Raw genomic sequence first — 14,565 nt, forward strand, 5'->3', positions numbered from 1 at the left:
ATTCAGACATCTACAGAGATAGCTAAAGCAGTGCTGAGAGGGAAATTTCTAGATGCTAATTCTTAGGTTAAAAGCACATATCTCAAATCAATTATCAGATGTCTCTTGTAGGAAATTAGAACAGAAAAGCAAACATAACCTGGATCCAGCAGAAATAGGAAGTAGAACCGGAAAAAAGAAAAAACAAAAAACAAAATCAACCAACCCCCCCCAACCCAACAGTGAACCCAAAGCTGAATTTTTTTGAAAGATCAAAATAATTTTCACACTTTAGACCAATGAAGAAAAAAATGAAATGTTCAATTTTATTTCTAGTTTTCTTTTTTAAATTTAATTTTACAATTATTTTGAGAATTTCATACACAAGTTACATAATTTCCACTACTCCCTCTCCTCTTCTAACTCCTGTGTTTTACACACACACACACACACACACACACACACACACACACACACACACACACACCATGCTGGGTTCATTTAGTGCTGCTGGTATGTAGATGTGTTTAGGGCTGACATCTTGAGATAGGTTATCCTATCCCATCTGGGGCTCATCCCTGAAGAAGAGGGAGCCTGTATCTTTGCAGCCATTGATTGCCTGTTATTGTGTATCTTGTTTTTTTTTTTCTTCTTCTTCTTTCTTTTTATTAGAAAGAAAATTATTTTACATGTCAATCCCAGGTCCCTCTCCCTCCCCTTCTCCCCTGCCCACCCCCCAACTAACACCCTACCCATCACATACCCTTTCCACAGGGGTGAGGCTTTCCACAGGGGGTCTTCAAAGTCTGTCATATTCTTTGGGATAGGGCCTAGGCCAAGCCCCTTGTGTCTAGGCTCAGGGAGTATCCTTCCATGTAGGATGGGCTCCCAAAGTCCATTCCTATGCTAGGAATAAGTACTGATCCACTACAAGAGGCCCCATAGATTTCCAAGGTCTCCTCACTGACACCCACATTCAGGGGGTCTGGATCAGTCCCATACTGGTTTCCCAGCTATCAGTCTGGGGACCAAAAGCTCTCCCTTGTTCAGGTCAGCTGTTTCTGTGGGTTTCACCAGCCTGGTATGGACCCCCTTTTTTTCTATATCTTGTTTAGGAGACCATACTGTTGAGATTTCATGGGTTCAGCTTTTCTGTCATGTCTAGGGCACTGTCTAGCAGTAGGTATCCTGGTCCTTTAGCCATTATAGTCTTTCTACCCCCTGTTCTGTGAAATTTCCCAAGACTTAGGTAGGAGGGGTTGCATTGTAAATGTATCCCCTGGGGTTGGGCATCCACACTCTTATTCTCTGATTTTTTACAGAAAGTTATAGCCTTTTAAAATAGTCTCCATGTGTGGTGAAAAGAAGCTTCTGTGATAAGGAGTGAGAGAGAGCTACACTTTTCTGTGGATATAAAGTTGAGTATTTAGATAAGTTAGAAATTATACTGGTTTAAGAAAATAACAGTGGTTGGTTTTTCTCTGGTGTCTGCAACCCTCTCACAGGCAGTTTGTGAAGTCTGCAGCACCAGGCATGAATTCCCTCCCATCGAGTAGAACTTAGGTCCAGTTAGACTGCAGTTGGTTACCCACAAGATAAAAGTGCCACTCATTGAGGATAGCATGCTGGGTCAGTCATTGTGGTTCCTAGGCTTCACAGCTGGGTTAGCTGGGTAGAGTCATTGGTTACTTTTCTCCCTTAGCTGCTTGCATGGTATGTTCTGATACCCTGGGAATTAGTCCTCATGGAAGAGGCTTCCAAGTCAGTTCTAGCTCACCTCCTTGCAATCCTTTGTCCAAAATGTGTGGTGTCTTCAGCAGTAGTCTTTTCTTGAAGTTCAAGGAGGCAGTTTGCTGTTTACAAAATTGTTGTTTTAAAGATTTCTACTGCTGCTGTTGCTTCTTCACCTTCATTTTTGACGTCATGGCCATTTGTGCCTTTCTGTTACTAAATGTTCATTGTTTTATATTTAAAATTTCAAATGATGTGTACTTGTATGTGTCTGTGTCTGTGTGCGCACATGTGTGCAGTGCTGTCAGAGGCCAGAAAACATTAGATACTTTGGGGTTGGAGTTAAAGGTGGGATCGTAAGTTGCCCGGTGTGGGTGATGGGAATCAAACTCAGGTCTTCTGCAAGATCACTAAGCACATCTAACCACTGAGCCATTTCTTTAGCCCCCTAGATGTTCATTTTAATGGTGTCATGGACTTCAGTTATGCATCTGAGTCATAAGTCAATACCATCTTGTTGCTGAGCCTTTAAAGTATTTGGTGAACAGCTTCTGAGGATAATACTCCTGAGAGCCCCACTTTTCAATCTGCCTTTTAAAAATGGAGTTAGAGCCATGGAAATGGAATTGCTGTGTTCTGGACTTGCAAGGTTGCCCTTCAGAAGTGCCTATCTGGTTGACAGTGCACAGGAGGGCTTTCTTCTCTCTGAGCCTCTTCAGTTGCCATTGTGAATGCAAAGACTCATGGTTATAAACACTAGCTTAGGGGTTACCCATGCCTGGGTCCATATCCTGACTCTATTCTACAGTTGTATGACTTGGGGAAGTCTTGGGACTTCTCTGGAATTTATTTATATACTACCAGGGAGTGGGAGAAGGAAGGTGTTGTTGCTTGCCATTCACCTCATCTTTTTGAGGCAGGGTCTCTCATTGGCCTAGAACTGGGTGAATAGGCTAGCTTGGCTGCTAGTGAGCCCCAGGGGTCCAATTGTCTCTACTTTCCAATGCCAGGACTACAAATGCATAGTACTTTACCACTATGCCTTTCTTTTAGTGTGTGTGTGTGTGTGTGTGTGTGTGTGTGTGTGTGTGTGTGATGTGCACATGAGTCCCAATACCTCAGAGGCTAGAAGCATTGGAACTCCATGCAGCTGGAGTTACAGGAAGTTGTGAGATGCTTGATGGGCTTGATGGGTACTGGGAACTGAACTTGGGTCCTCTGCAAGTTCGGTATGTATGCGTAAACCCTGAGCCATCTCTCCACCTGCAACATTAAGCTCTCTTTACATGAATTCTGAGGGTCTAACTACTTAGGTCCTCATGCTTGTGAATCAAACTCTACTAACCGAGCTATCACCTCAGGCTTTCAAGATGGGAGATGTGGCAATGTTTCTCTAGTTAACAGAGGGACTCTTCCTTCCTGCTCTGGCTGCCTTGTGTGGGAGGACTGTCAGATGAGCAGCCAGCTGTTAGCTCTCTTAAACACCCATGGAAGTCTTCAGAAAAGACATCTGTGGGTCTTGCAGATGCGGCTGCAGCCAGGGATCTTTGCAACAGTTTGTAACTGGGTTTTGCTATCGCAAGTCTCAGTAAACTCTAAATGACCCTGCAACTATTTCCCCCCTAGGTCAGATAGAGACTTCCTATGCCAAGGTGCTGAAGGCTGTGAGTAGGGCTACCACAAACCCCTGTTTTTATGCAGGGTGTGCTGTAATTGGTCCACATACCCCTTCTTGAGTTATGTAAGAAGGCTACTCTAGACACCTTCCTGCACTGCCTTCCCATGAGCCAACAAAAGCTTCCCACCCTCCACCCCACACCCGCCACCCATGTTGTCTTCTCTTACCTTTTTTTAGTAGTAGAGTCTAGACTGGGAAATGAAAACGGAAGCAGTAGAGACAGCAGACTGGGAGCAACAATAGAGGGGTGACAATGGGAGGAGCAATGGCATGAGAGGTCACAGCAGGCCAAGAAGAAAAACTGAGAAGACAGGACTGAAGGTATGGCTAAATAGTTATTCCACACATGTGGTCCCAGGAATAAATCCCCACTACCAGGAATAAATATTTAAAATAATTGGCTGCTTGGCATCTGAAAAAGAGGCTGTGGAATCCCCACACCTAGGCCTATCCAGAAGATGTGATGCTGCCAAGGTAGGAGTCAATCCTACCTTCCTAAGCCTGCCTGAGATCTGTAACAAGCAAGGCTAAGAGTAATGATTGTCAAGGCCCACAGGGACTGGAACACTAGCAGACTTTACCTGCTATCGCTCCCACCTGCTACTCACTGAAAGACAAGCTAAGGAATTAGAGCAGTTGGTTGTGTTTGCTGCCAGTGGCCCTGAAGATCATTCCACAAGCACACAAGTAAGTTATGATGATTAGATATGCTTGAGTTTGAATTAAAATTAAACACAATTTAATCATTGCTATTACTAATCTTTTCTTTGAGAGTTTCATATGTGTATATGATGAAATATGATCATACCATCCACCCCTGTTTCAAACATAATTTCTAAGAAGTGGATGGAGCTCCTTGACAGATAGTGTCTTCCTTTCCCTTTCAAACAAATGTTCAGCCACAGAGCAGACAACCAACAATGGGTATGATGGAGCATACATTTTAATAAATTTGGGGAACTTATTAGTGCTCATTGCATGCTAGATTCTCCACTAGGCACACCAGTGAGACTTTTTTAGTTTGTGTTCAGAATGTCAGAAGTTCTCATTGGACACAGGCATGGTAGATTAGGCAATGGAAATTAGGTTATGGAAAATAGTATGCTGGAAGTCCCAAGTACTGTGTTCAGGGAAAGGTATTCAAAAGCTAGATTCATAGGCGAAGAATGGGCCACATCTAATTTAATTGCCCTGTGTTTTCTTTTCATTAAAAGCAACTAAGCCATCACAAAAACTTGGGATCATTTCACACAATTTGACCTTGCTTCCCTGAGTCAGTGTGCTGACACTGTTACTAGAGTTCTTTTTTGGACTTTGGCTAGTATGAAAGTGTCCTTCATATCCTCCGTGACTTTGGAAACTCCCTTGAACTTTTTGGTAAGTCCCTTGGACTAAGAGTTAGACATCTGGTGGTAGTTCTGATTGGTTCACTTTTTTCACTTCGATGACCCTGACCTAAACTCTTCGATTATAGTGGAACCCCGCACACTTTTCCCTTGTGTGGGGTGAGGGTCTATGAGGTGATGACTCAGGCTAAAGTTATCTGGGAAGATCCAGGTCAACTGAGACTCTAGTGTACATCCTAGGTGATTGGCACATGTGTAATCGTGCAGAGCTGTTTGGTGGGGGAAAGGTAGAACCCTTGGCTGCCTGCCTTTGTCTAGAGTCCTTGGGACTGGAGGAGCAAGGAAGCTTTCTCTCTCAGTCCTTGTATTAGTTTTCTTGTTTCTTTGATACCCGGAAAGAAGCAACTTAACGGAGGAAGGGTTTACTCTCTGTCTCACAGTTTAAGGGGATACAGTCTGTCATGTGGGAGACAGCATGACAGCAGGCAGCTTTCGCCATGACAGGAGTATGCAAGACTACTAATCTTACAGCAGAGAATGGGCAGGAAATGCAGCTATAAGAAGTCACAGCCCACTCCCAGTTACCCACTTCCCCCAGTGAGGATTCCACTACCTTCCAAAAGAGCTCCACCAGCAGGGAACCAAGTGTTCAAACATATCAGCTTGAAGAACACATTTCATACTCAAACCACAACAGTCTCATTCTGGACCATGTTCAAATTCCATACAGGCTTGTCAGACTGGCTTGATAGGATTCTTACATCTTTCCTGAGTGACCTCCCTTGTTGTTATGCCCCCCCCTCAGCTTTCCTCCATCCAGGCTGTCAGAAACATGATAAGCTGAATCTGCCATACTTTATGAGGTTGACAGATGAAGAAAGGACAATAATCTTGAGAACAAGGCATCAGAGACCAAGAAGTTGGCATTCACCAGTGTCCCTGAGAATTCATTGGACCATCTGAATAACAGGGAGTATAGTGGCATCTTGCCTTGCCGGTGAACTTGAAGAAGTGGCCACATCCTTTGGGCATGGTTTCAGGTGCGGATATGATTGCTTTAAGGTAGAGAAGCTGTGGGCCGGCATACACTCCCTCTCTGGGGTCATGAAGAGCAGAAAGGCTTTGGAGGTTATTTACTCTTATCTGTGTGAGTTGTTCACGAATAAAACACCTCTTTATCTTGGGTCTGGTGAACTCATTTAAACCCCACCTTCAGGGAAACCTGTGAGGGTGTCTGCTGTGGAGAGGCTACCATGGCCTTTGCTGTAGTCTGAACCAATGTTTATGTGTTGAAATCTTAAACTCAAAGTGAAAATGTTAGGAGATGGGTTCTTCAGAGGGAATGGAGCTCTCATGAATGGAATTAGCATCCTTAAAAGATAGGCCTATAGTAGGAATGAAGACTAGGGGAGCTTGTCTACTTCTGACTCACTGTGTAGTGAAAAGGTACCATCTATGCAGCTAGAAGCAGGCCCTTTCCAGAAACTGAGCCTGCTGATACCATGACCTTGGCCTCCCAGCTTCCCAGAAACATAGTTGGTAAACTACCTATTCTATGATACTTCATGCTGGTTAGATTTTGTCAATTTAACATAAATTAGAACCACTGGGGAACAGGGAATCTCAATTGAGGAATTACCTCCATTAGATCAGCCTGTGGATTTGCTTGTGGGGCATTTTCTTGATTAATGATTGATGTGGGAGTGTCCAGCCCACTGTGGGTGGTTCCAGAGCAGGTGGGCATGGGTTGTATAAGAAAGCAAGCCACCGGGAGCAAGCCACGGGGAGCAAGCCACGGGACTTACAGAGACTTGTAAAGTTGGAGATGGGCCTGAACATCCTAGAGAGACAGAAGATCATGTGGCAATAAGAGGGCTTGGAGATACAGGAGTGGAAAGGTAAGACTTGACTAATGAAATATCACTTGAACATGGACTGGATCTCCTTCAGTGTTACAGTTATATTTAACACTTACTGTTTTAAGAATATTTTGTTTTTGTTTTGTTTCAAGACAAGGTTTCTCTGTGTAGATCTGGCTGTCCTGGAACTTGTTCCGTAAACCAGGCTGACCTTGAACTCACAGAGATCCATCTGCCTCTGCCTCCTGAGATTAAAGGCATGCACCACCACTGCCGGGCTTTAAGAATTCTTTTTTTATTTTTTTTTATTTTTTGGTTTTTCGAGACAGGGTTTCTCTGTGTAGCTTTGGAGGCTGTCCTGGCACTCGCTCTGGAGACCAGGCTGGCCTCAAATTCACAGCGATTCGCCTGCCTCTGCCTCCTGAGTGCTGGAATTAAAGGCGTGCACCACCAACGCCTGGCAAGAATTCTTTTAAATCATAAAAATTATGTGTGAACATGAGTGCAGATGTCTGATGTGGGTCCTGAAAACCAAACTCAAGAGGTGTAAATGCTCTTAACTACTGAGCTGCCCTCCATCCCCTTTAGCCCTTATTCTTGTGATGATTGGCATGGTGCCTGGCATTGTAGGTATTATCTACTCAGCATTTTCACTGTGTGCCTGTCAAGGCAAGAATGGTTTTTCTATTGTTTCTTTTTCAGTCCCAGGAAGAACAGCACTTTTCCTATGCTAGGCCAATTTCCCATCACTGAGATATACCATTGCCCTTTTATTTGTCTTCTTACATTGGGGCAGAGTCTTGTTGACTTCCCCAGGTTGTTCTGGAGCCTGCTATGTGGTCCAGGCAGGCTTTGAACTTGTGAGTCTCCTGCTTTAGCCTGGCAAGGAGAAGCAGGGATCAAAGGTGTCATCTACCAAACACTGCCATCATTATATATTTACTGTATTCTACTTGGACTGTATGTATGTGTATGACGTGTGTATGTTCATGTATGAGTGTAGGTGTGCACATGCCATGATGTGTAGAGGTTAGAGGACATCCACAGGTGTTGGTCATTACCTTCCACCACAGTGTCTCTTGTGGTTTGCTTCTGTGTGCCCCAGGCCCTCTGACTTCTGGCTTCCCGAGATGCTCTGTCTCCTCCTGCCATCTCTGAGTAGTAACACTGGAACTATAAATGCCTGCTATCACATTAGGCTTTGGATGGGTTCCTGGGATCCAAACTGAGTTCCTCATGCTTTGGCAGCAAGTTCTTTACCCACTGAGCCATCTCTCCAGTCCCTTGTTTGTATGAATTCTTCTGGTTCTTTATAGTTTGTTTATATACTGTCTTTGGAAAGTTCCTTTTTATCTTTATTTGGGGATGGGTAGCCACAGTGTGTACCCAACATGTTCTTGCCTCAGTCATAGTGATGGCTGATGGAAAGTGAGTAATACATGCTTCCACCCAGGAAGAATGTAGTCTGTTAAAGGAAAACTTAAAATGCACACCAGTTACTTTACTTTTAATGTAGTAGTGGTGTACACCGACCTTCATGGCAATAGAGAAAAAGTATCTATTGGACAGAGAGGAGAGGATTCTCCAGGGAAGACTTGCAGATTTCAGGCAAGTGGGAGAAGTTTTAGTTTGATGCCAAACTGTTTGCAAATCTATAGTAAGGAAGCACATACTGTACTTTTAAAGATTTTTAAAAATTTATTTATTAGTTCTAGTTAGGGAACAAGCTTGTTTCACATATAAGTCCATTCTCCCTCTCCCTCCCCCCACCCCTAGTCCTCCTCCCCAACTCCAGCCTACCCCCCCCCCCTCCCCATCCACCCACCACTCCCCAGGCAGGGTAGGGCCCTCAATGGGGGCTCTGCAAAGTCCACCAAATCCTCCTGTGCTGGTCCTGGGCCCTTCCAAATGTGTCCAGGGCCAGAGTGTAACCCTTCACGTGGAATGGGCTCTCCAAGTCCCTTCTTGCACCAGGGAAAAATGCTAATCCACCACCAGAGGCTCCCTGGAGTGCAGAGGCCTCCTTATTGACATCCATGTTCAGGGGTCTGGATCAGTCTTGTACTGGCCTCCCAGACAGCATCTGGGGTCGATGTGCTCTCCCTTGTTCAGGCCAACTGTTCCTGTGGGTTTCTCCAACCTGGTACAGACCCCTTCGCTCTTCATTCCTCCCTCTCTTCAACTAAATTCCCGATTTCAGCTCAGTGTATATCTGTGGATGTCTGTCTCTGCTTCCATCAGCCACTGGATGAGGGCTCTAGGATGGCATAAAGAGAAGTCATCAATCTCATTTTAGGGGAAGGGCTTTTAGGTTATCCTCTCCACCATTGCCTGGATTGTCAGATCGTGTCATCCTTGTAGGTCTCTGGAGATCTCCCTGGTTCCAGATCTCTTCTCGGACCTATAGTGGCTCCCTCTGATATGGTATCTCTCATCCTGGTCTCTCTCCTCTATTCTTCCCCCAACTCAATATTTCTGCTCCTCCATTTCCTCTCCTCTACTCCTCTTCTCTTGCTCTTATTGTAGCAGCTCCCTCTCCCCTACCCTCATGCTCCCAATTAGCTCAGGAGTTCATGCCACTTCCCATTCCTGGGGACCATTTATCCCTTAGAGTCCTTCATGTTTCCTAGTTTCTTTGGTGAAGAGGATTATAGGCTGGTAATCCTTTGCTCTATGTCTAAAATTCATATATGAGTGAGTACATACCATGTTTGTCTTTTTGTGATTGGGTTACCTCACTCAGGATGGTTTCTTCTAGTTCCATCCATTTGCCTGCGAATTTCAAGATTCCATTGCTTTTTTCTGCTGAGTAGTACTCCATTGTGTAAATGTACCACATTTTCTCTATCCATTCTTCAGTTGAGGGGCATCTAGGTTGCTTCCAGGTTCTGGCTATTACAAACAATGCTGCTATGAACATGGTTGAACATATGTCCTTGTTGTATGAACATGCACTATTTGGGTATATACCCAAGAGAGGAATGGCTGGATCTTGAGGTAGACTGATTCCCATTTTTCTGAGCAACCGCCATACTGATTTCCAGAGTGGTCTTACAAGTTCGCACTCCCACCAGCAATGGAGGAGTGTTCCTTTTTCTCCACATCCTCTCCAGCATAGATTGTCATTGGTATTTTTGATTTTAGCCATTCTGACAGGTGTGAGGTGGTATCTCAGAGTTGTTTTGAGTTGTATTTCTCTGATGACCAAGGATTTTGAGCACTTTAAGTGTCTTTCAGCCATTTCAGATTCCTCTGTTGAGAATTCTCTATTTAGTTCTGCACCCCATTTTTTAATTTCATTGTTTGGTGTTTTGGTGGCTAGCTTCTTGAGCTCCTTATATATCTTGGAAATGAGTCCTCTGTCAGATGTGGGATTGGTGAAGATCTTTTCCCATTCTGTGGGAGGTCGTTTTATCCTACTGACTGTTTCCTTTGCCTTGCAGAAGCTTCTCAGTTTCAGGGGGTCCCATTTATTAATTGCAGACCTCAATGTCTGTGCTACTGGCGTAATGTTCAGGAAGTGGTCTCCTGTGCCAGTTTGTTCAAGGGTTGTTCCCACTTTCTCTTCTAGAAGATTCAGTGTGGCTGGATTTATGGTGAGATCTTTGATCCATTTGCACTTAAGTTTTGTGCATGGTGACAGATATGGATCTATCTGCAATTTTCTGCATGTCTGAATCTAATTGTACCAGCACCATTTGTTGAAGATGCTATCTTTTTTCCATTGTATAGATTTAGCACCTTTGTCAAAAATAAGGTATTCGTAGGTGCGTGGGTTAATATCAGGGTTTTCAATTCAATTCCATTGGTCTATCTGTCTATTTTTGTGCCAATACCAAGCTGTTTTCAGAACTATGGTGATGCCTCCAGAAGATCCTTTATTGTAAAGAGTTGTTTTGGATATCCTGGGTTTTTTATTTTTCCATATAAAGTTGAGTATTGTTCTTTCAATGTCTGTGAAAAACTGTGTTGGGATTTTGACGGGGATTGCATTGAATCTGTAGATTGCTTTTGGCAGGATTGCCATTTTTACTATGTTAATTCTACCTATCCAAGAGCATGGGAGATCTTTCCATTTTCTGGTATCTTCTTTAATTTCTTTCTTTAAAGTCTCAAAGTTCTTATTGTACAGGTCTTTCACTTTTTTGGTTAGTGTTACCCCAAGATATTTTATGTTGCTTGTGGATATTGTGAAAGGTGATGTTTCCCTGATTTCTTTCTCATTGGATTTATCATCTGTATATAGTAGGGCTACTGATTTTTTTTTTGAGTTAATTTTGTATCCTGCTACCTTGCTGAAGGTGTTTATCAGCCATAAGAGTTCCCTGGTAGAGTTTTTCAGGTCACTAATGTAGACTATCATGTCGTCTGCAAATAGTGAAAGTTTGACTTCTTCCTTTCCAATTTGTATCCCTTTGATTCCCTTTTCTTGTCTTATTGCTCTAGCCAGAACTTCAAATACAATATTGAAGAGATATGGAGAGAGTGGCAGCCTTGTCTTGTTCCTGATTTTAGAGGAAACCCTTTGAGTTTCTCTCCATTTAGTTTGATGTTGGCTATTGGTTTGGTGTATATTGCATTTATCATGTTTAGATATGTTCCTGTTATTCCTGTTCTCTCCAAGATCTTTATCATGAAGGGATGTTGGATTTTGTCAAAGGCTTTTTCAGCGTCTAGTGAGATGATCATGTGGTTTTTCTTTTTCAGTTTGTTTATATGGTGGATTACATTGATGGATTTTCATATGTTGAACCATCCTTGCATCCCTGGGATGAAGCCTACTTGATCATGGTGGATGATTTTTCTGATATGTTCTTGGATTTGGTTCGCCAATATTTTATTGAGTATTTTAGCATAGATGTTCATGAGGGATATCGGTCTGCAGTTCTCTTTCTTAGTCATATCTTTGTGTGGCTTTGATATCAAAGTGATTGTAGCCTTGTAGAAAGAGTTTGGCAATATCCCATCTGCTTCTATTGTGCGGAACAGTTTGAGGAGTACTGGAATTAGCTCTTGTTTGAATTTCTGATAGAATTCTGCAGTGAAGCCATCTGGCCCTGGGCTTTTTTTAGTTGGGAGGCTTTTGATGACTGCTTCTATTTCATTAGGGGTTATAGGTCGATTTAAACTGTTTATCTGATCTTGATTTAATTTTGGTAAGTGATATTTATCCAGAAAGCTGTCCATTTCCTTTAGATTTCCCAATTTTGTGGAGTACAGGTTTTCAAAGTATGACCTGAAGATGCTCTGGATTTCCTCAAGTGTCCGTTGTTATATCCCCCTTTTCATCTGATTTTGTTAATTAGCATGCTCTCTCTCTCTGCCTTTTGGTTAGTTTGGCTGGAGGTTTGTCTATCTTATTGATCTTCTCAAAGAACCAACTCTTTGTTTCATTGATTCTTTGTACTGTTTTCCTAGTTTCTACTTTGTTGATTTCGGCACTCAGGTTGATTATTTCCTGGCATCTACTCCTACTTGGTGTGTTTGCTTCTATTTGCTCTAAAGCTTTCAGTTGTTCTGTCAATTCTCTAATGTGACTTTCCTTCAGTTTCTTCATGTGGGCACTTAGTGCTATGAACTTCCCTCTTAGCACTGCTTTCAGAGTGTCCCATAAGTTTGGGTATGTTGTGTCTACATTCTCATTAAATTCTAGGAAGTCTTTAATTTCTTTTTTTATTTCTTCCTCAACCCAGGAATGGTGCAATTGGGTGTTATTCATTTTCCATGAGTATGTAGGTTTTCTGCAATTCGTATTGCTGTTGAATTCTAGCTTTAATGCATGGGGATCTGATAAGATACAGGGGGCTATTTCAATTATTTTGTAACTGTGGAGGTTTGCTTTGCTGCCAACTATGTGGTCAATTTTTGAGAAGGTTCCATGTGGCACTGAGAAGAAAGTATATTCTTTTGTGTTTGGATGGAATGTTCTTTAGATATCTGTTAAACCCAGTTGGGTCATAACTTCTGTCAGATCCTTTGTTTCTTTGTTAAGTTTCTGTCTGGTGGTCCTGTCTAGTGGTGTAAGGGGGGTGTTGAAGTCTCTTATTATAAGTGTGTGTGGTTTTATGTGTGGTTTGAGCTTTAGTAATGTTTCTACTACAAATGTGGGTGCCTTCGTATTTGGAGCATAGATGTTCACAATTGAGACTTCATCTTGATGGACTTTTCCTGTGATGAGTATGAAATGCCCTTCTTATCTCTTTTGATTTTAGTTTAAAGTCTAATTTGTTAGATATTAGAAAACTAATTGCTACACCAGCTTGTTTCTTGAGCCCATTTGATTGGAAAATCTTTTCCCATCCTTTTACTCTGAGGTATCGCCTGTCTTTGGAGTTGAGGTATGTTTCTTGTAAACAGCAGAAGGATGGATTCTGTCTTGCCCTCCTGTTTCTTTTTGTGTTTGGTAAAATTAGATTATCTATTGCCTGTGTTTTTGTGAGTATAATTATGTTCGTTGGGTTGGAGTTTTCCTTCCAGACCTTCTGTAGTGCTGGATTTATGGATATGTATTGTTTAAATCTGTTTTTGTCATGGAATATCCTGTTTTTTCCATCTATAGTGATTGAAAGTTTTGCTGGGTACAGTAGTCTGGGTTGACATCCATGCTCCCTTAGTGCTTGTAGGGTATCTATCCAAGACCTTCTGGCTTTCAGAGTTTCCATTGAGAAGTCGGGTGTGATTCTGATTGGTTTGCCTTTATATGTTACTTGGCCTTTTTCCTTTGCTGCTCTTAATATTTTCTCTTTATTCTGTAGATTTGGTGTTTTGATTATTATGTGTCGGGGGAATTCTTTTTCTGGTCCAGTCTGTTTGGTATCCTGTATGCTTCTTGTACTTTCATAGGCATATCCTTCCGTAGGTTGGGGAAATTTTCTTCTATGATTTTGTTGAATATGTTTTCTGTACCTTTGAGCAGTGTTTCTTCATCTTCTATACCTATTATTCTTAGGTTTGGTCTTTTTACAGTTTCCCATATTTCCTGGATATTTTGTGTTAGGGATTTGTTGGAATTGAGGTTTTCTCTGGTTGATGAATGTATATCCTCTAGCAAGTCTTCAATAGCTGAGATTCTCTCTTCCATCTCTTGAATTCTATTGGTTATACTCACATCTTTAGTTCCTGATCGTTTATCCAGTCTTTCCATTTCCAGCATCGCCTCATTCTGTGTTTTCTTTATTGTGTCTATTTCAGCTTTCATGCTTTGAACTGTTTCAAGAGCTTCCTTCACTTGTTTGGATGTTTTTCTTGGGTTTCTTTAGATTCTTTAAGAGATTTGTTTATTTCTTGAATTTTTTGGTTTGTCTTTTCCTCCATTTTGTGTAATTTTTTGTTTGCTTTTTCTTCTATTTCTTTAAGGGATTTTCTTGTTTCCTCTTTAAAGGTCTCTATCATCTTGCGGAGATAATTTTTGAGGTCCATCTCATCTTCATGCTGTGTTGGGCTTTTCAGATCTTGCTAGAGTGGAGTCCCTAGATTCTGGCGGTGTCATATTGGTCTTTCTGTTGTTGAGTGAAATCTTATTCTGTCTTCTTCCCATATCTTCTTCTAGTGGGTGCAGGTGGGGTCTCTCTATCTCCTCTTGTGACCCAGTGGTGTGTGGGGGCCAGGAATTCAAAGTCCGAAACTCTGGATGGTTTTCCCTCCCATGGTAGTCTCCTCACTCAGTGTGGATCGGTTGACAGAAAGAGAAGGAAGAGTGGGGTGTTTCCAGATTCAGGGAGCTCCTCTTTGTCTGTGTGTGTCTACCCCAAGCAGGCAGGCGCAGGCAGGGGGGGGGGGGGGGGGGGGGCGGGGGGGGTGAAGGGATGGGGGGTGGAGGGGTGCGGGTGGTCGGAGTGAGTGATGGTTTGGGCGGGGTTGGGTAAGGGCAGAGGCTCACTCACCTCGTTCCTGGGTCGGTCGGCGGAAAAGGTGTACTTTTAAAGATTATGAAGTGCAGCAATTACTCTGTGCTTTGTTAGCAGACCAGACA

The sequence above is a fragment of the Cricetulus griseus genome, chromosome 7 (assembly GCF_003668045.3).
Source record: "Cricetulus griseus strain 17A/GY chromosome 7, alternate assembly CriGri-PICRH-1.0, whole genome shotgun sequence".
NCBI classification, from domain to species: Eukaryota; Metazoa; Chordata; class Mammalia; order Rodentia; family Cricetidae; genus Cricetulus; species Cricetulus griseus.